General features: G+C 38.6%; 1 protein-coding gene across 13 annotated transcripts in view; it reads left to right on the top strand.

The window, feature by feature from the left end:
* Window positions 1-23,019, top strand: part of mfsd8l1 (major facilitator superfamily domain containing 8-like 1) — a 304,788-nt gene that overhangs the window by 33,972 nt on the left and 247,797 nt on the right. For 11 of the 13 annotated variants that reach the window (XR_015067941.1, XR_015067944.1, XR_015067942.1 and 8 more), the window contains 3 exons: window positions 3,295-3,560; window positions 3,908-4,051; window positions 5,456-5,613. The gene's annotated coding sequence lies outside the window, so the exon portion shown is untranslated. Of the gene's footprint in view, window positions 1-1,938; window positions 1,971-3,294; window positions 3,561-3,907; window positions 4,052-5,455; window positions 5,614-23,019 lie in introns of those variants that run through there. The other 2 variants (XR_015067940.1, XR_015067947.1) reach the window with 2 other exon arrangements.

The raw sequence follows: 23,019 nt of genomic DNA on the forward strand, positions 1-23,019 counted from the left end.
GAACCAAAGTGGAAACATACAATCATCTGTCACTACGCAATTATTCAAAATGCGTACAAATATTTTAAGCAGTGCCAAAGCCCTTCCTTCCTTATGTAGCGTGTCACATGCTGTTACCAAAACCCAATTTCAAACTGCATATATTATTGAAGTGATATAAAAGGATCTTAAAAGGCCATTCCTGTCATTAAAAGTTATCAAAGACGGCTGCAATCACAGATGGGAAAATGTGTCATGTGGTTGTGTCATGCAGCAGAAAGACTTCTGTTTGGGGTCACAGCCACTCCCGAGAACACACCTGGCACCACATCCATGTTTATTTCCTACAGCGGAGAACTAACGGCACACCCATACAAACCAATACATGGATGTGCTTAAGGGACAGATGGCAACAAGGAATTAATGTGCACATTAGAGTTCGAAGGAGGCAAGGGTGAAGGCAAAACAAGGGAGACTGTGCATTCATGAATGAATTCATTTAGGCTGAAGTTGGATGAATACTCAAAGTGTGAGGTTACAGTTTTTAGCATACAGCTGGTGAAGGTAAAGGGCATTACCAGTTTTGAATGTTCAGTGTTTTGAACCAAGGTTTCAGAAAGGCACGTACGGACGGTACCACTACATTGGAAAGATAGGAAGGTGCTAAGCTGTGTAATATTTTATGTGTAACAAAACCTTGAAATCGCCTTTCAAGTGGACCGGCCGTAGCTAATGCAAGTTTTCCACCATCGGAGTAATCCGTTTATGTAGGCTGGCTGAATGAATTTTCCCATTTAAATTGCTATCACCATTCGAAAATTTTGAATTAATATACAACTCGTGTATACAAAATTTATGCAAGTGACTGTTAATTGTTGAAAAAATAATCATCAAAATACCACACGCTGTAACGCTGTTAAATAAAGCGAGAGAAATCCACCGGGTAAAAGTTGCACTGGTAAGTGAAGCTACCACTGTACTTACTGTGTGTTACTGTCAAGTTGAAGTCTTGGAGGCTTTTATACAATTTCATCCTCACCATCTTTAAGGAAGTCTAAATTGGGAAGCACTTTAACACAGTTGTTGGAGCTCTGGTTGACATGCACGTGAGCCAAGTGCAAGTGGACCTGGTTGAGCACCTTGTGGCACTCCTCTGCCGTCATCTGCTTTGCCAGGTCAGGCATCTCAGATGTCACAGGACATTTTAATGGAAAAAGATGAATCATTTATAAAGCAATGTTACAGAAGCTGAAAAGATCCACATTGTTAGCTTTTCAAATACAGACGCACATTTATAGTGTACATGGACATATTAATTAGAACTGACACTGACATTCTAAAGATTTTGATTGATTATTCCTGTTTTTACAGAAGAGATACAACCAAAAATTTACATGATTTCATGTGACGAAGAGGATACAAAATAAGTAGGCTTGCTCTGTGAACTGTCAGTAAAACTAAGGCGAGCAAGACGTATTGATTATTGGTGTGACCCGTATTGTTGCAGCCGCGGTCTTACTGTTTTGCAGCCTGTTCTCAGTCTTCACACTTGTTCTCATTCATAATTAATAAAGACGGTCCTTTAATATTAATAAGGCTCCATGCCTTCGGCACTGGGTTTACTTAAGGTTTCAGTAGAAAACGACCATAGAGGTGAAATAATTTCTCTGTGATTGTACAAATGTATTTGAAATTAAATGAATTTTTAGTAAACTGAGAAAATATTTATGAAATCAATCCCAAATTTCCCAAAGTTCCTTTTGTGTTTCTTAATTATCTTTGGTGATTAAGAGCTAGAGGGGAAGGTAAAATGGAAAGACTATTGGTTTTATGTGGATACGTTTGTCAACAATTCCTGGCCACCTACAACTATGCTGTATGAAGGATGAATTGTTTTCAGTGGGATCTAAGATGACTGATAACATGACACAAGTGCACTTTGTCTTTTTGATTTGAAAGGGTATTGCCTTTAAGATGGATGGATGGATGCATGGACGGACGGACGGATGACCAGATGTATAAATGGATGGAATCCAACAGTTCAGTAAATAAGGAATTGGCTTATTGGCGTATTGTGGTTCATAAAAGAATTTATGCCCCCATTTACGTCTCAGACACATCTACAATGTGCCTTAATCTCTCCAAGTTCCTTCCTTTTAAATTGTCCTTCAGCCATCAGTCCTCAATGGTGCACCCATTCTATTTTTCTCTCTGCCATTAAATTATAATGACACAGATGCTAATTTTACATATCTACTTTTGTTTAATTATACTCAATGTCCTAATTCGTTGAAATCAACCAATCCCATTTTGACAGAGGTACTTCGAGAAAAGTGTCCGTGGAGTTTGAAGAAAGATTCTTTCTGCCACTGAACATTGACACTGTAGAAGAAATCTGTCCATGACTCTGCATCTCCCATTGAGGATCACATGACTTAGTTTTATGCAGCTAATCAATTGCAGATTTTATGCAGTAAATTCTTTACCACAATTATCCTGTGATTGACTGGAACCTAGAGGGCCAAATTTTTTTTTAGCTGGGATAGACTCCATGCCAACCAAGATACATGGAAAGATAACCTCAATTTCAAAACTTCACAAATAAAACACTTATTTGTTTTAGCTGGTGCAGATTCGAGAAGCCAATTCAATCAAATTGGACCAGAAAATATTGACACTGGATATTAATTGATTACATCACCATTTTGCCTCATCTGATTTCGGCCCTACACAATGATATAGTACGATGAGAAATTAATTATTCAAGGCACAGTCCAGAGATTTAAAACCAGAACTTGAAAAGAAATGACCTCAGTGGAAGTCAACTTATTTTACATAGGCATCAAAAGTGAGCGACATACCATTGCTCTGTTAGCGGCTCCCAATGGGAAGTGGCAGCCTATAGGCCAGCAACTGATGGTGGAACGGAGTGGCTATGGCAGCGTTAATGGTAAGTGAGAGGTAATTAGAGAGAAAACGACTCATGCGCAACTCTCCATCCGGCAAACAGAGAGGGGAGCCGGCCTCCCCGCCGCCTCATTCATCATCATCTGCTTAGCAGGCGGCTCGGATACAGGATGAACGGAACAGCCCTTGCCATCTCTCTCCTTATTTGAGTGTCTTTCTGCTGTCTTCTATACGTCCAATGTACTCTGTATGTTTCACTTGATCTAAAACTTTGTCCACGAATAGTATTGCCCAATCTGTTCTTATACACCCCAGTCAACTTTGTGTCTGTCTTATACCTTACTTTCGTTAACCTGTCATGAATTTAATGTTAGACATGGTTATTTTTTTTCTTCAATTTCCCTTTAGGTTTTAAAGCTGCATCATTATCATTGCTGTACTTAACAAGTGGTACAACTGGAATAACATAGCAAGGCTCTGGAAGGCACACAGCAATATTAATAATTGGTTGCTAAGGGTGACAAAGAAAAATGGAGGAAAGCTCAAAGAAAATGAAACTGAAGAGAAAGACATGGACAGAACTCCAGGGTGTGACGAGCAAACAGAACTCATTTGGAGCAGAAAGTAATTTGTGGAACTCTTGACTGGCGGCAGTTACAACAGATACTTCCAAGGTACCTCAATTTGCCACTTGAGCACTTGCTTCCTACCTCTTCTTGACTTCTAAAGTTGTCCATTTTTTTCCATTTCCATGTATAACTACACATTTTTAACACACAATATGTAAAGCAATACATACACCCTTTGAAACTTTGTAGAAACTGATTGATTGAACATAGATAGTATTTATAGTATTTGTTTATCGGCATAATGCTCAGGTTACAAATGGATTGCTGCATCAAATCCCATAAAGCACAGATGTCAAACTCAAGGCCCGGGGGCCAGATACGGATTTGTGGGTCATTACTAGAATTGCAAATTGTCTTCACTTTTAATACTATCCTTTTTTTTTTTTTTTTAGCTTTTACTGTATATAATATGAGGTGCTCATCTATTTGGGTTGACGGTCATAATGGCCCTCCGAAAGAAGCTATGACTACAATGCGGCCCGTGAAAAAAAAAGAGTTTGACACCCCTGCCATAAAGAGATGTCACCATGCAAGATGTGAGTACACCACAGTTCAATGAAATGATTGGTGGCAATGGCGTTGACTGTGTTCATGCCCACAACAGCACAAACTGCCCTTTATTTAATAGCTAGACTTTGGCCGTAATTCAGAATTTCAATCTCAAACCCTAAAATTGTGAAATTGCTTTGTGGAGGGTACTGTTCTAACAACCAGTGAAGAAAGACTCGACACTGTACATTTGTTCATATCAGATTATCAGGCATTTGAAATATTGCCCAATCCAATTTAATGTTCAGCCCATTTAGAGACTGAAAATAATCTTCCCCAATAAACCCCAGAAAGTCTCACATATCACAGTTGCCTATTGTTTGGAATTTGGCCTCCAAAGAACAAAAACTATTTTCAGCTGCTGCACTTTTATATTCATGCTGCCTCTTTCAACATGCACTGGAACACATAAATAAAGCTATTAGGTTGCGGAAAACTTACAAAACTGTCTCACAAGGGACGTAAAGCACATATGGCTCTCTGATCAAGGCCTCAAGGTATCACCGCCCAAGAACGCCAGCCTTTTCCAATCAAGCAGAATCTGATAACATATTTATTTAATGAGGGAGGCTGACATCATAGCTGCATCATAATGCAGCAACGGTTTTACTTCAGCATGTTGCTCATAGACGCTTCATTCAATTTTCAAAGTAAAGGCTGAGGATTCCATTCAGAGCAGTAGAAAGAGGCGACAGTATATTACTGTCAAAATACAGAAAATTCATCTTTTCAAAACAATGAAAAGGGTCAATGCCAATTTAGCAAAATATGTGAATAGAAATGCTATGTTCTTTTGACTTGACCATTTTGACTCAACAACTTTGGCCTTGTCTAAACACTTGATCCGAGTTTATCTTTCGCTTCACCCAGATGACAATCTTGCGTAATAGTGTGCCCCATGCATCACCAGTCATGCTGAGGGCATTATACACCAAGATACTCTCAGGCATCAGACTGTCTCAATTCTAAGGTTGTTTGGTCACATCCTTGATAAGCCGCTGTGATCCAATCCTAACAGTGTGTTTTAGATGGTTTGTTTGTGCACTGGTTTGTCACATATCACCCCAGCCCCACCAGCATAGATACACGGTACCATTCTAAAAAGGCCAGCGGTAGCTGTGTAGGCACTGGAATAAAACCATGGATTTTAGAATCAATATTGTTTGAAAGATAGCATAAAATGAAATATTGGTCCACTGATCCTTAAAAACTTTTAGAAAAGCTGCAAAGACGAAAGCAGAGCTGTTTTGTGAGGATAAAAAATTGTCAAAAGAGTGGAAATCTTTGCTGTGTGTTTGACACTGTAACTGACAGTCAGTTATAATAAATTAATTGTTTATATTAAGTGCAAAAGTGTATCATGCACATTTTGTTCTAACTTTCCCTCACAGGATTTATTAATCCTGCACGACAACAGGGAGGACTCTACACGGTATCTGATCATGGTCCTGTCAGGATGGAGAATGTATTTTCAAGGTGGTGTGAATTCTTGCTTACCCGCCCACACAGAATCTGCAAGATAAGAAAATGATGACACTCACAAGAAAAGGTAAGAAAATAAAGTCAATTGGAAAAAGGTGGTTGAGGAACCAAAGTATTTCATATGGTCATTCTCGACTTAATCCTATTGTTGCTATATTTGTAAATATCTGCTGTCACATTCTCAAATGATATTAGGTTTCAATTTCCCTTGTTTCTTTAGTAATTTTACTTTTAAAAGAAAAATACATGTATTAAATACAGTCAGTACTTATATCGTTTTTCTTTCAGACTCCCACGTATTTTTTTTATTCCAGTGCAGTGATTTGGGCGTAAATAGTTAACTCAAGAGTATCTCAATTATTTGCACAAGAGAAAACATGACTCACTCACGCCATCAGAGAAAGTCCATGGTCATTATGTGGTTTCAAAGTGAAAAACCTTCCCTCTCCAAACTAAGGCCTGGGATTATAAGACCATACAAACAGAGGGCAAACAAGTGTTCTCGTAAAATTGACAAATTCTTGTTTCAATATCAAAGTGTAGCAGTTAGTGAGGTATGGACTCTGGAAAACTTTTCTGTTTTTTTTTTTTTCTTTTACTTCATGGAGGCAATCGACCCGCCACTGCTGTAATAGTGATATATCACTTGTGTCTTTGTAAAAGAAGATAACTGGGAGGTGGCCTCCAAATATGGGTGCAAGTGGTTTGTGTATTGTGGAAGTGGGTTTAAATCAAAGCAAAGGACCACAAAGATTATCACTGTGGTACAGATGTGCAAATCACAGGGTAGCTACTTACTACACTAGAGAAGAGTTTGTCCCCAGACACCATAAATACAAAATTGCATGTACTGTACTTACCTCTACGTGCTACAGTTTAATGTCTTTGAGAGACCTTCTGGTTTTTAATGTTCATGTGGTAGCAATCACAACCCCTCCTATCACTACTACATTTAATTACTCCTCTTTCATTCAAGTAGCTTTAGGGTTACGTATTTAACAACACAATTATTCCTTCTTGACAACATAACTATTCATCGAGGCCTTTATTTGATGTGTAAGCATCAGGAAAGCAATGTTGTTACAGTTCAGCTTGAAGTGATTGTCACCGGTTCCATCGACTACGCAGTGTTGAAGTATCTCAGCAAGTTTTTAATTCGCAGCATGTATGATGTGTCATCAAAAGCAAAGATGATAATAATAAAAAATAAATAATGATAAATAAAAATATTTTGGAGTCACCTATTCTAGTTCCAATGGAAGATAGCAAATTCTGTGTTCAAGAACACCGAGGTGTGTGTTATGAAGTTTAAGAATCCAATTGCTTGTTGGAGCCGCTCCTGCTTGACCTATATCCCCTTTGTCGTCAGAGCTTTACAGGGCTAAATGAGCTTTCCTTATATGCTGTATATATATTCCTTATTATCTCTTGCACTGAAGAGGGACAACTGTGCATATTAAACATTTAAAGCAGGTCCATCCATCCATCCATTTTCAACACTGCTTATCCTGTTCAAGGTCACGCGGGGTGCTGGAGCCTATCCCAGCTGACATTGGGCAAAAGGCAGATGGAACCCTGAACTGGTTGCCAGTCAGTCACAGGGTACATATTGAGACAAACAACCAGTCACACCCACATAACTATAAGCAAAATACTTGTTTAGGTTTGACCCTCTGGCACTGGCTGCATATCATTTTCACTCCATTAAATGTACTGTCATGCTTTGACCCGGAACAGATGCAGTTGACCTATATACAGTCAGCTGTAGTGAGCAGCCTCAAGCCATGAGAGCAATCTGGTTCCTTGGCTTTCTCAATTTTGTTGCTATCTCTCCACGCCTGCTCTTGTTGCTTTCATTGGACCTCACACTTTGGACTCTGAACTACCGCTCAACCCCCACATTTGTCTTTTTGGCTCTCTTCTAGCTTGATGCTGAATAGCCTTGGGAGATGACCTTTCTGGCAGCCGGTGGACTGTCAAGTCTGATTACAATTTAGTGTTCTTGTGTCAGTGTACACAGACTCCCGAGTTTGTTGAGTGTGACATCATCTGGCATATACCCAAGGCTCCGGTGTCACTAGAGGTCGGAGAGGCTGAACTTTTACACCTAAATCATTCTCATGATTATTTGTTCTCAGAAAGAATTTGTTTCAAATAGACCTGTTTTTCAAAGGATGGTGCACAAGATTTTCCAAATAATTCCCTCTGTAATACTGCCAACTGCCAACTGCTAGTCTGTCCATCCATTCGTCCATCCATTCGTCCATCCATTCGTCCACCATCCATCCATCCATCCATCCATCCATCCATCCATCCATCCATCCATCCATCCATCCATCCATCCATCCATCCATCCATCCATCCATCCATCCATCCATCCAACGAACCAACGAACCAACCAACATCAGCAATAACTCTGACTCACCAAACACAAGGCTTTAATTGATACTGTATTAGTGTTGCCTGAATAAATATTTATGAAGCAAATGGAAATGACATGCAAGTGGTCGTTGAATTTGGACACAATGCCCGGTTGCAGGTGTGTTGGCTGTTGTTTCGTCAACTCCATGCCTGAGGTAGAAGCAGGTATTTCGGGAATTTTGCAGACCAGTATATTGAGTATGGAGAACATTGGACCGTGACCTGGCTTTGTAATAGGATCTTGTGCTCACGCTGAGTAATTGGCCTCCGGGGCTACATCCAAACTTGAAGAAAGGTAAAGTAAGAGCTTGTCAGAAGACGAGCCAAAACCCCGTACGAAAATAAAAGACGGGTAGGCCTTAAGGTGTTTTTTTTTTTTTTTTAGATTGGCTGGTCTCTGAGAGGGTAACAACCTCAGTGTCATTCAACCTTTCTTGCTAAGATCTTTGAGTTTGGCTCTTATAGTTGGAATTGTAAAGGAAATATTCACTTTGTTTGAGGGAAGTTGGAAGAAATAAACAAGATTGCACATAAACACTTGTGAAAATCACATTTACATTTGAGTCAGCACTTTTCACAGTTTTATTTCACCATGGTTGCGTGAAATAAAATAAATAAATAATATAAAACACAAAATTATCCACATACACTGATGTGTATAATGACTAATCAGTGAACCCTGCATGTAACCTCAGTCACCCTAAAACTGCTACTCCAGACACATATTAGGCATGCAAATCCATAACCTTGGACTCAAGACACCCCTCTTGCCAGACTCTTCTGTCTTGCAGCAGCATGAGCTTTGCCTTTTTGGCTGCTCATCACATTTCCGATCATGCTTATCACCTCCTATTCTTTCCATAGCCCGCTGTGGTATGGGTTTGTGTATTAGAATATATTTAGGGAAATAAAATGGGAAATTGAAACCTGAGAATGTTTACATCTTTCCTCTTGGCTCATTTAAGAACGAGTTTTGCCTCCAATGTAATAATATCGATTTAATATTGCTGGAGTGGCCCCACACCGGCAACGGGCTGCACATGGCCCGGAGGGAGCAGTCATTGTTTTATTACAGATTAAACAATCTGAGTGGCTTCTCAGTGGTTTGTATACCAGATTGTCCTTGGGTGTTTCTTTCACAGCAGATTATTATGTTGATTCAAATTTCACTGCAATGCAAACAGCAAGGAACAGTCTGTCTATTATTAATCATTAATGATTTCAAAAATATATATATTACAACAGCTTTACCCAAGAGAGACACTTCAAATATTGACACATTACAATAATAATTTTATATAAAATTCAATGTACTCAACCAGCCATCTAGGTAAGACACAAAATAAAACAAACTACATCACACTCTATTCCAGTTTGATGTGCTTTTTAAATTAAAATTTGTCTTTCAATTTTCAAAGCTGCCATAAAACATTAGCTTTAGAACAAGAATGCTGAAATTTATTTAGCCTAATTTTGCTGGATCAATTGTATTTGTTGCTGGTTACTGTACGTCGGGATAATGTCTATTATTATCTCCAATTTATCATTCACAGCGATCAGGTCAGTTATTCCACCAGCAATAATTTGCCCTGTCTTAATTCCAGGCCTGATATGCTGGCAGTGAGATGTTATAGCAGCCTCCGCTGACAGACTCTGGCAGGTTTGGCCTTTTCCCCCTCGGGAAGACTTCACTGTCAAGGGTAGCTTACCTGTGCAGGCAGGGGTGGCTCAAGTGAGAGACAGGGAAGTGGGTGAGGAGGAGCAAGTTGTTTAAGAATGCCACTCAGGTTTTCAATTGGAAAGAGGAGGGGCCTCTTTGGGATGACAGAGTGTCTCGAGGATCTGGCGGGAAGGCCAACCAACATGTGGGGATGAGATCGTTGGTGTGGTGCTGAGAGAGGATGCAAGTGATGGATGGCAGTTGTTAGTCTCAGTAATTGTGTTCAGGTAATTGACCCCGTTCGCCCCTTCCTTTTGTGGCTCTCTTCTGAGTGAGCCAAACACTCTATCTTGCTTTTACTTGGGTTGCACAGATGGGAGAAAACATCAGCAAGGAGAGCCCAGCGCAATTACCTTGGCAGCATCGCTTGTTTAGGAAATTTACATTTCTACCTCAGTAACAATTACACACGCACATTGCCAGTTCCTCTTTTTGGAATTATTTCTTGCTAAACAATGTGAGATCCCCCTCTCTGTCCATTTTTAAAACTCATCTGAAAACCCATTTTTATTCTATGGTTTTGGAATAAATGGTGTGTTTGTTTACCACATTAACAGTTAATTACAATGAAACTTCAATGATAATTCTAATAGTATCTTATAGTAATTTATTTGAAAAGAATTGATTATCTCTTTAGAACAGCACATTCACAACTTCAGTGACTAAACTCAACATCTGAAAATGCTTTGAAATGGAGAAAGAGATTTTAACTCGCATCTTCATGCATCAGCAGATTATTACGCCATTTATCTCAGGTCCTGGACTCTGTGCTGATAATTGCGTGACTCTATCTTGATCTACAACCTCTGATTTATACTGAGCTCTGCAGGAGGGTGTGGAGTTCATTTTAAAAGTCAAGGCAGAAGAAAGCTCGTTACTCCCAAAGCTCTGCCAATTATGACACGGATATTCCGGTAAATGTTGACAATTGCATAGTTAAATACCTAAATGACTACATCTATTTCACCTACGCACGGTTGTAGTGATTAAAGCATGCATCTTTTATAGAAGGACATCCAAACAATATTTTGATTATCACACTTTTTTTTTTGTGATCACTGTCCACTTCAATTTAAACTGTAAATCTTTATTTGGGAAAAAAGTATTCACTTCAACACAAATTTAAAAATACAAGGGTGAGTTTGATTTTTCAATATTACTGATGTCCAAAATCCAGCCAAGATAGGTTACAGCTAGTCTGCGATTCTAATAAAGGGGCATAGAAAATTTGCAACTTGCCTCCTGCAACCTGAATTCAGATCACATCCCTTGCCATGCACCCGGACACATTATGATTTCTATTTCATTCACAAGGTTGCTATCTTCTGAAAAGCAATAAGCTATCAATCCATCACTTTACAAACAATCAATTTTTAACTATCAAACAAAACTTAGGGATGTCATTTGGTAGTAAACATGATTTTTTTTCCACACTCACTTTATATGTTCAATCAGCCATTTTAGGACCAGGCGGTAAATGCTAATGACACGCTACTGACACAGACCATAAACTGTACCCATCGTCAACTTTGTAATTTGCCATACCCTTTCGGGAATCACAGTGTGACGACATCAAGTTGTCTGATCCGACAGAGGAATGTCCTGCTGATGTCCTGTCTGTCTTGACCTTGCTTGCATTGATTCACAGTCACTGTGCTGAGGCGTGGGCGTGCAATATCCTTGCCTGGACGTTTTCATTACAGACACAGACTATAACACTGGCAGATGTGGTAAATTGCAAAGCCTTATTTGTTTTCAGTATAAAAGCGTGGTTGGTTTGGTAAAATGTCACGATTTAAGAAAGTCTCTAGTGATGCGTGTCAGCTGTTAGTTACCGTATTTCCTCGAATACAGGTTTTCCATTCGGACAACAATGTATTATTTTGTATGAACGTTGTACCACACAAAGTCCCCATCATTAATCTATGATAATGCAATCGTAAAGTCACACTAATGAATATTAGATAATCAAATAACGTCACCCATCCCCCACTCGTAGGATGTCTGACATCGAATATAACAATATAACATTGAATATAAATGTTCAACTGATTTAAAGGGTAGTTAATAAATGCACGGCACGGTTCCTGTCATATACACGATGCCACACCTCAACAGTTTTCTAACAGTAGCTGGCTTATACAATTACAGCCACTCCGTGACCTTTAACCTCAGATGTTTAACCGCCAAAATTCAAGCATTACTGCCATCATAACATGAGGAATGGCCCATTCGCTGTTTTCTCAGACTGAACAACCCCAGAGGAAACTGACCTGAGGTGAATTCCACCAAGATAGATATGTGATTAACATCAGTTCTGTGGAAAGTTGCCAATAATTAGGGAAAGATAAATCAGGATCATCTCTCTCCAAGGTCAATGAGCACTGACAGTTTTGTCTTTGCTCAATCGTGCACTGTGACACAGTCTTTTTTTAACTTCAGCGCTGGCTCAGTTTCAACACTTCTAAATTAACAATGCCACTATACATTACAAGACAAAGTGAAATTCAATGAAAAGCTAAAAAAAAAATGATATTCAGCAGCCTCTTTTTTTTCCCCCCTTCTTTTTTCAGCTTCCTCAAAGTACTCTCAGTTCCAACAGATGAAAGCATATTTTCTTTCAATCTCACTGCGTATTAAATCGAAATAAAGGCATGGTCACACATCCCGAAATGATCATTTGAGCCATCTAATATCTGACATTCATGTAGGTCACAACAGACTTCAAAATGACACTGCACCTGACATTGCTGCGAGTCAATTAGCCAAAGTGTTGGATCTAAGTGATGGCAGACGGCATTTGGCAGTGTCAGCCAACACTCATAACAGCCGGCCTTTATTGATCTCACTGCCGGATGAATTATGAAGAAGGGTGCTGCATTTCTCCCATTGAGCTAAGCTCACAAGAATACATACTCTGAGAACATTTCTAAACCAATTAATTAAGGCTTATTATTCAAGACATTGTGGCATTCAGTAGAAATCACTAATTAATTCAAGCAGAAAATGTAGAAATAATTAATGTATGGAAAATAAACGGGTGCCTAGGCACAGTTGAAATACAATTTTGCAGTCAGTGGAGACTGGCAACAAAAGGCTCCACTAAATAAACAATTCATGTGTTTCCTTGGCAAACCTTACATTTTTGTAGAAAGAAACTATCTTACATTCCTTTGTGATAAAGTAAAGAGTCATTTTAAGTTTATTTTACATTGATGCTTCTGCCCAAGTTGGGATAATATTTATTGTATTTCAGAATCTCAGGCAACATAAACAATTATTAATTGAACATGCATGTTTATGGAACATGGGATAAAACAGGAGTAAAACCCATGCACAAGGAGAACACAAATTTGTTACCCAGAACAACATCAGCACCACCATGCTGCTTTCTGTATTTTCAGGTAAACTATTATGAGCTTTCAAAGGATTTTTTTTAGTAGCCTCCAGCACTATTTGTTAACAAAGACAAAGTTTTGTTTTGTGGCTTCAAAGATCAGTCAGCTGTCTTTACAAAGAGTGAAAAGCTACTCTCCATCAACAAAGGCAGGAAATGAAAGCCAAAACTAGCCCCTTTGGAAACACACTTCTAAAGACATTTTCTTCGAATATCTAAAAGGGGAAAACAAGCATGAAATCATTTGAATTATATAGCACTCATCAGTCAAAATTTAGCAATTATAGCAACTAAAGGCTTTTTGAATTCAGGGGCACATTATAATATAATAAACACTGATATGCCATCAGATTTTTTGCAAGGCCTTGTTTCAAAGCCTATAACCTTACTAACTATAATGGCAAGGGACTTCGTTTTGCGTAAGGGGGAATAGTCATACCAAAACAAAGAAGGACTTTCAGCAAACTGTGCAAGCAAAGTTGGATTAAAGTATTGTCTAGAATGTCTCATTATAATCTTGTATACCCAGGAATGTGGAAACTAGTTATGTCATCCAAGCCTTAAGCAAATGAATATAGTGTAGAAAAGCATGCTTAATTTCTAATAGGAGCAGATAAAGACGGCAAGCTGATTATGACATGATCAGTCTTGAGATGCTCACAGATGATGCCTCTAATCTAGGACACAAGCCGAAAACCCTGAAGCTCAGTGAAGCCACTGAAAAGCAACATTTTTATTTAGGTCGATGATAACTTCAGGACGCACTGACTAACATGTATATATAAAAGTTTTTGCCGTGAGTTTGTCTTTTATTTCATTCATTTGGTTGAGACATAACTATTTATGATCTTCAAGATCACAGCAGGGACTCGAGCTTTTCCATTTCACCTGCCGTAAGAATTGGTTTGGAATCCTTTTCCAGGAGCAGAAAAGTCAGAGACAAACCTAACTTAATTTGGATCTCAAATGAATTCATTTATATAATATCAAAGAGACTGACCAGAAGTTGTAGTTATCTTCTCAATATTAGCCTTGATATTTGTTTTTTTGTTGTTGATAAACTTAAACCCATTCATTGGCAAGACCTGTGAATTACATTCAGTTTGTAGTTTTGCCTGTTCTTTTGTAGATAAACACTAATCATGAATTAGGCAATGGTTTGGCCAAGCCTTTAATTATATACAAAACAAACAGCAATGATTTTCAGCACACTGGCAATCATTCAACAAGGGTCTCATCATATTGATCAAACAGCCAGAAAAGTCAGTGCTTTCCTAATATGCTCTCTTTTGGATCATTTTCATTTCCTTCTTAAATTCTATTTCAACTTGGTTATCCAGTGACTTCCTTTGAGTTCTGAAGCTCCGCTCTATATTTATGATATTAAAACCCATACTAATATTTAAAAAGCCACCACAGATATTGCACTTATGTGCTTCAAACAAAATGGTTCATAATGACAATCTAAACCCTCTTTTCCCTCAGTCGAAAGATATCGCTGAGTACACAACACACTAAACAAGCCAAACGGTTAGGGCCTTGGCAGCTTCGCTGAGCACAGCTTAACCTTGCCTGCTGCAGCATTATCAGGCCCAACACATTGATGGAGTACTATACCTGATGTTCCTAACAGTGCCAACCTTGGCCTTGCCCCTGCCAGACAGATGCAGCACCTTGTTGTAAGCTCCTGTGCCACTTGAAGAAACACATCTGCAAAAGGGTTGTGTGGGTTTGAAGTCATTGGGCTGTGTATTTTTGTTCCGCTCGTTGATGAATGTACAACTAAAAACAATAGAACAATAAAAACGTCCAGTTCATACGGTACAGAAAACGTTGAAGAAGGTGAACGCTATTCTGCAAGCTCCCACAAAATAAGTGTTGGATTGAGGGGATTTTAGAACAAGACTGTCATAATGGCAGTGTTTTGAGTTGCAACAATAAACTAAATTGAGTAAATGTTCTTGTTCTAACAGGTTTTTATTATTGAAAATGAAATGCTGTGGAAATGGAAGAAGCAAGCCATAGTCAGTGTGAGCAGGTAGGCGAAACACAATAGGATTAGAGAGGAGATTTATCCTCGCTTTGTGTTCTGCAGTTAGACCAGATTACCATCATTTCATTGTGTGAAAATTGCCCAGAAATTTGTTTTCAATTTGCCATGCACTTGGATTGCATTTGGACACGCCTGATTGTGCGCGTGGAGAGGGGCTCTGTGTTGTGCACTCTGAAGTTTGACAGGATTAAACACTTTCGCTCTCACCATGATAATTGTGTCATTTGTAACACTGTTTTTGTTTGTAACTTGCGGACCTTTTAGCATTAGCTCACGACTGAACGACTGAGTGTTTAATATCATTGACAAGTTCAGTTTTACAGTGGGTCACATGACATTCTCCCTCTGATTTCCACCCGACAGATACTTTAAAACGTAAAAAAAAAAACATAGTACTTAAACGTCCTTTGCTTCTGTCAATCTCCTACATGGGCTCCAAAGAGTCTCTGTCACGTCAAAGCTTGTGTGCACCTCTCTTGTGCTGAATTTAAAGGGACTAAGAGTAGTCTCTTTCATTGGCCGACCGGGAAGCAAATAGTCTGTTTTCACTCTCTCAACGGCGCAAACATCCCTTTCTAAAAACACCTGAAAGTATCAAACAAAAGAAAGCTCCACCCTTGTGCACGGTTTGACTGTAATTTGAGTTGCGCTGGGTGTGAAAATAGGTTCACACAATACATTGAATAAGCTCAGCATGTCGCAACCATCCAGTTGTCCCTCATTTGTTATTATTAGTATTTGAATTGAATTGGACTGTGTTGCCCGTGAATTGGAAATAGGATGTGAAGCTGAGGCCATCTCAGTTCCAGTACTTTAGCCAGAGTTCTGCCTCAGTGAGCTGGGCTGATTGGGATGCGGTGGGGTTTCTCCATTTCTCCCCCACTCGCTTTCTCCTTGTGTGCCTCATTCTGCCTGGCCTGAAAGACATTGTGATGAAAAGATGGGGTGCTTGGAGCTGGGGGCAAGTATTTGATGAGGCAGGGCACACAGCGGGATGCACATACATTTGAATTTGATAGTTTTTTGACATAAAGTCAGTACTACTCCCAAAATGACACAGAAGCACAGAAATGGAACTTTTGTCTGTAAACTGAATTTCCAATCTTTCACCTCAAATTATTTAAAGGCATAATGACTGGAATAAATTATTGCTCTTACAGAATGGGCTGTAATAAAATCTCTGGCTGTAGTTTGCTAATCGCATTACACCTACTTGAAAAAAAAGAAACAAGTGTGTTGCTCCTTTTTCCGAGGACAACAATTTGGGTCGTTTGTGGGAATTTTGTCTGTCCATATAGCCTTCTATTTTCCAAACCGCATGTCCTCATTTATTGGTAAAATGCAAGTATTTAGTGCTTTTGGAGACATGCCCAGCCTTCATTCCATATGTTAAGCCCCTGTGTCTACACATTTGTCTGAAGTCAGTGAAGCAAATGAAGATTAACCAGAAATATTTGTGTTTGCATCGTGTGTACATCCAGGCTGCCTGTAAATCGGGGAGAACAAAATACTATCCGAGCATGTCCAGGATTACCATCATCTCCATGGCAACTGCCTCCTCCTCCACCTCCCTATTTCCTAGTCTTTACTCACTGCTTGGTACTTGTGGTGCTCACTCTCCGACACCAACTCATTCCTATCTGAGCTGCCAAAATAAAATATTCAGAAATGGCAATGCGATATTAACTAAAATTGAGTACAACCACTCTCACTGACCACTATTCCAAAGAGCTTCCTTGATTTGCAATATTTTTTCACTCACCAGCCTTTTACAATAGGACTGGACCAGTGGTTCTTAACCTGGGTTCGATCGAACCCTAGGTGTTCGGTGAGTCGGTCTCAGGTGTTCGACAGAGCTTCCACTGAGGAGGTCTGAACAAACCTGATTTATTGTTTAAATTCTGATTTGCCAGTATTTAATTTGTTGTGAGTTCATGCATTGTGTTGGTTTTGTTCTTTGAACAAGGTGATGTTCATGCACGGCTCATTTTGTGCACCAATATAAAACATATATGTCTTGAATAAAAAGAAAAATCACTAACGAGGGGTTCGCTGAATGCCCCATGAAACTGGTGTGGTTCGGTACCTCCAACAAGGTTAGGAATCCCTGGACTGGACGTTTAAGTCACATGGAGTCGAAGCAAATTATGCTAGATTTAATTTCATATCAACATGTTGTTGAGTTGAGTTTTGAGGTAGAGGGAATTACACCGCATCGGGAGGTTATTGGACTGATATCCAGAGTATTTCATGACTAAATTACATTTCTTATAATCAACTCAAAACATTATAACATAAGAACAAAATAACAAAATATTACAAAATAAATAGCACATATTTTCCAATTTCTCAACCATTGAACCAGTACATCAGCTTTATTGATATTATTATTATTATATATTGCCTTTTAAACGTTTTTATCAACAAGAGACAAGCATTTTAATATTAATAATGATAGATATAATTTAACTGTGAGCAGCATTGGAGTACTGACACATTGAAATTATTTTGAAATTAAATACATCAAATTAGAAAAATATGACCTTTGTTATATGCCCCAAATATAGCAAAATTGGAAAATATATATTTTTGGAGAGTTAGGGTTTAAGTAGAGTCTGTAAATATCTGGTACTGATTCTACCATTAAGGTTACTGTCCCTCGAAAGATACTTTAGGCCTAAACGTACTGCACCTCTCATGGTACATGTCCACCATTCTGAAGTCCACTCAAAACCAATCAAATCCCGTTTTACACCCTGCCCTGCGTGTTTACAACTTGTTGGCACATCAAAGCCTACGTGGGCTTAAGTAGCAGCAGAAAAAGTAGGGAAAGAAGGAATTTCGAAAACACTTCGGTGAATGCATTGATATAAGAGGATCAGACATGCAAGAGTGGAATCAGGTCCTTAACTATACCAAAGGAGAAAAAAGGGTGATTTATACATTTAATCCCTCCATGGTCAGGACAAGGGAGATGAGGAGAGAAGAAGCATGTATTTGTGAAACAAGTAAAGGATGGAGGGTCACTGGGAAAATTTGTCAGACAAAGGTTGGTGACTTGGAAGGATGCGTTGTGTATCAAGTGACATGGGTGAATGCGGGAATGATGCAAATTAACCTGTTTCCAGAGTTCACAAGGCAGTCTGGTGACACACTGTGTCAGAATTACATGACTGTTTTCATTTGAGCAAGGAAAAAAAACATTATTTAGTCTTATTATATTTGAGCGAAGAATCAGACAAAAATGCTTGAAGAAAAGCCATTTGAATCAGGAATTTATAAGCATGCACAGCTTTAGAAAACTTTTCTAAAAAGTTCCAACAGCATTGAAAAATGTATAACTGAGTGGGATGAGAGCCGTTGGGAAAGGAAGGGGGGGATACTTCTTGGTGAAGAATAGGGACTCAAGGTTATGGGATGTAATTATATCTGCAAGAATGAAACATTTATTAGACAGATTGAGAGTTTAAAAGTGCACAGACACAGGGAATACTTGGTTTAACTGCAGGGGAATTAACAGGAGCTAACAAATCAAATGGATTTAGTGTATGTACACAGTGTTCCTTACTATGGTGGACTTATGAGGGCCAGAATTTAAAGGAGCAGAAAATTCAGTTAAAATATTCAACAAAATATAATCAACATAGTGTAGGCTGCAATGCTGTGTCCTTTAAACAGAGATACATTTTTGTATTGACAAGAAAGGCACTGTGCCTGCAAGTTGGATGATCTCCTGGGGGTCTATAGCAGCGAGCTTTATGGTCACATGCAAGCTGGAATAAGGGCAAATTGCCAAAAGGAATATAAGTGCCTACAGGGATGATAACAGCGACCTAGCCAAGAAAGAATAAATATCCAGGAGGACAAATCAGCAGGTGGTCAAATTCAACAGCAGCAGGGTCACCCTGGTGGGTGGCTAGCCAACCGATGTTTGGGGAGACAGGGAGGCAGGCACCGCTGGATCCAGTGAGTCCTCTAAAACAAATGATCCTGGCTTAAGAGGCAGTCCTCCCATGCCACTGATAAGTCAAATACCTTTCCTGTCTCCATCACAGTATGCAAATTAAATGGGGTAATTGTGTGAATGCTGTGAGACAAGCATTCCCAACAATGCAATTGTGACTCGCAGTATTAAAAACATGCATAATAGCAGCGCTTTTACTCAAGTATTTCTCAGTTTCCCAATTTATATACCTAATATTGGAAATGGAAATACATATAAGCATTACAAATCTACTTGGCAGGAGTATAAAAAAACAATAACAAATGTTTGCATTTCAGCTCTTTATCTTTTTTGCTGGGTCTTGTGCTTTTCCCAGTTAAGAACAATGCTGAGTTTTTGTTGACATTGCCCAAACAAATACTACAGGCATTGATATCAATGAAATGTTATATTTATGTATTGGAGACTAGGAAACAAAGTTTTGCCTTTGCTCAGCACAGTTCCCATTCATGCAATTTCATCTCTAAAATGACTCCATAAAAATTGTTTAGTATAATATTGCAAGATGGCCACAATGGCTAATACTTCTTTCTCCCTAAGTGCAGGTCTGATTCATTATGCGATGGCTGAGGAGATAAGATGCTGAGGCCTATGTGTTTTTATGGAATAAGACTATCTGACTTGTGAACATAAAACACTGTATAAAAGCAGAGTAGCCGTGGTACGCACTCTAAAATTAATGATTGTGGATCACATTTCCTCTATGGGTAAAGCGTTATAAACAACAGGTGGAGCCTGCTCTTTAGAAGAACTAAGATCTTTCCATTTAAGGAAATATGCTGCTGTTTGTTTGGACAAAAGTGACACCAAGTTGGATGGTTTTATGTTCTGGACTCCTTTGCTAATATATTTAAATAAATGAATGTTTGCAATGCTTGCAGCCTTGATTGGATTTGCCATCTCTCAAAAAAGTCTTCTGATTTTTCTGTCAGCCAATCTAGTCCGTACTTGCTGATTTATTCTACAGGGCAAAGGCAAAGTTTATCTTATAATTTAATAAGAAATAATCACACACATGATCTGGCATGAGGGGGTGTGGGGACAAGTTTGGTTCAGGGCAGGGTACACTAATGTATACTTACATTGTTCTTTTATTGTTTTGCTGAAGTCCCAAGGGAGCTTTTCCGCATTTATTCAAAAGAACCACAGGGAGCCTTTTAAAGATGATATTCTACAGATCGATATGAATGAGTTTTGTTTTTTGGGGATATCAGCCTATTTGATGTAAGTGCCCTGTTGTGTATGACTATTGTTTGAACTATGAGCTATGAGATCTCATGACTGGCTCCAGGCACTGGTCTGGTTTTCAATCTCCAAAAAGTAAATCACACCTGTTCTATGTAATTCCTCCATACTATTTTTGGCTGGAATGTAGACTTACTAAGTCAAATGTAAAGCATAGGGTTTCCATCAAGTTGCACAAAAGGGAGGTTGATGCAGGGAAATTGGGAGAACGTTTTAAATGGTTAAAACACAAGTGGTGGCAGACAAACTAAGGCTTGGTCTGTCTCCCTTGTCGTGACAGTTCCTTTTTGGCTAAAGCTGGGGGTGGAAGTCCCGGCTTAAGTTTCTCTGATTTAGAAGATTGCATAGACTGACGCGCAAGGATAAAGGATCGACACGCCTTGCTTGATGTAACCCTAGCTTGTTGCCATTCTGCGGGTTAATTAGTAGGATTAGAGGGGCAGATGTTCGTTACTTGTTAGAAGACCAGGTTACACCTGAAACACAGGTAGCTGTGGGCTTTTCAGAGTAGCATGAAATTGCTACACGACACAATTGTGTTGATCGGAAACATCTTAGAAGCAATCTTGCATGTCTTAAAACACGTCTTTATACTTCACCATTTTACCATTGGTCAGTATTGTTTTACATGCACACTTAATGTCTGATTATATATGCAAATACAAATGCATTTGGTCTTTTTTTAAGTCACTGACCTTGTGAAACTAATCTCTTTTTAGTAACTATGACTGCTGGACGTTCTTTTCATACTAACCTGAAATTCAAAACTTGAACAAAGTCCGTGAAAAAGAATGTGGCTAGACTACAAAGAGGGCATTTGTGCAAGCTTGGTTAAAACAATGCCTGAGGGTGCTCTTGTGCTTTTCAACAAAGTCTGATCAGGTTCTCTCCATCAACCAAATGTACTCAGCTGTTTTGTTAAAATTTCTTCCCCAGTCCCTAAAACAGCATTGGAGTACTTAATCAAAATCACTTCAGATTAGATGAATTTGGAGCGAGTGACAGATATGCGTACTATGATTTATCTTGATAAAGTCGAACCTCTAAAGTTGTTGTGGATTTTTTTTTAATTACAATTTAAGAGAGCAAATCATGTTTGACTTGTGAGGTCTTGATCTTATTACTCTTATTTTTATGTCTTTGTATTGATTTACAACATAGACTAGATGGATTAATTTATTTAGATCCGCCTGAACTCCTACATATCAGAATTTTTAGCCAACTGGGAAACAACTAATTCTTAATTTTTGTCTGTGGTGAACAATAGAACCCCCAGCAACATATTAATAATGTCTAATTTTTCAATGCACTCATTAAATATGGATTCATAATCGTGTTAAGAGCTTTCTAAAATGATTCAAAGGAAGCCTAGACATTGTGTAAACAAGTAGCTTGCGTGACTTCATATAAAAATTAACGGCTTAAAGAGTAATTATAGCTGAGTGACATACTGCATGCCTTTGAATGCTGTGTTTAAAAAAATAAAATAAACCAAGCTAAATAATTTCACATTTTAACTGTAGCTTCCCTTCGACAGTCTGTTATTGAAGGATTTGCTTTCTTTTGAGCAAGACCTTTGTGTTCAGGTCAGTGAGCATACAAGCATCATGACAAAGCATAACACTTTGCATGAGCAACTCTCTGCGGGTTCCCTTAATGTTGTCACATGCATGACATGATCTGCACTCAGACCAGACATAAAGACAGCCATTTAAGCCTCTAAGGTGTAGCTATTTTCCACCCTTAGTATATTTTCTCAGACTTTGGGAAAATTTTCCCCATTTAGTTATTCATCTCAGCCTTGTTAGATGACACACAGCCCGCCACTAAAAGTGATTTATTTTAACTTGGCCTGTACATCCATTAGGTAAACCAGCGACTCCAGCTTTACATTGTCATTAGTTGATGGTTTTAGACAAGCCTACAACCTTAAACGATTATCTCACCAAAATAATGTAGAAATGATAAGATTCCAATAGAAGAACTTAAAACTTATCACAAATGTCACACATCAAGTTATCATTTAGTTCAGTATGTTCATTTCAGAAGTTTTGATTTAAACCCAAGGCATTGTTCTATAACTGAAACTTATCACGGCCTTAATGTGTGAAACTTTAATAGTGTGAAGAACGAAGCACATTTATTCTAAACCACTGTAAATGCAATCGAGAAGGAAGAAGTTGATTAAGAGGGGGCCGATTGAGTCAGCGTGCCGTATCCAGAGGCCTGTTGCTGCTCCAATAAGTGTAACGACTTTGAATGTAGCACTCAGCACTGGCATTTTACTAATCCCGTTTTGTAATGTAGTCTTTCCTCCCCCATCTTTTCAATTATCATTATCATGAAGTGAAGTGAGGCCAGAGAAACTCCACGTGCTGCAAAGTTTTATCCAATTACTCGCTCGAAAGAGTTGTATTTTTGTCTCTATTATAGATTAATTTTGATGTTTGATGTCATTTTAAATATTGCTTTGCGATACATTACAGTGAACCAACACACAATCAAATACTATATGGACAAACGAACATAGGCATAATTGATTATGATACAATAAATGACAGAATCATGATATTTTCTGCTTCATGTTTTTCCCTACATCAAGAACATGGTGAGATTATTTATTTTGGTTGATTT

The sequence above is a fragment of the Syngnathus leptorhynchus genome, chromosome 13, assembly GCF_054491065.1.
Source record: "Syngnathus leptorhynchus isolate UIUO chromosome 13, UIUO_Slep, whole genome shotgun sequence".
NCBI lineage: Eukaryota > Metazoa > Chordata > Actinopteri > Syngnathiformes > Syngnathidae > Syngnathus > Syngnathus leptorhynchus.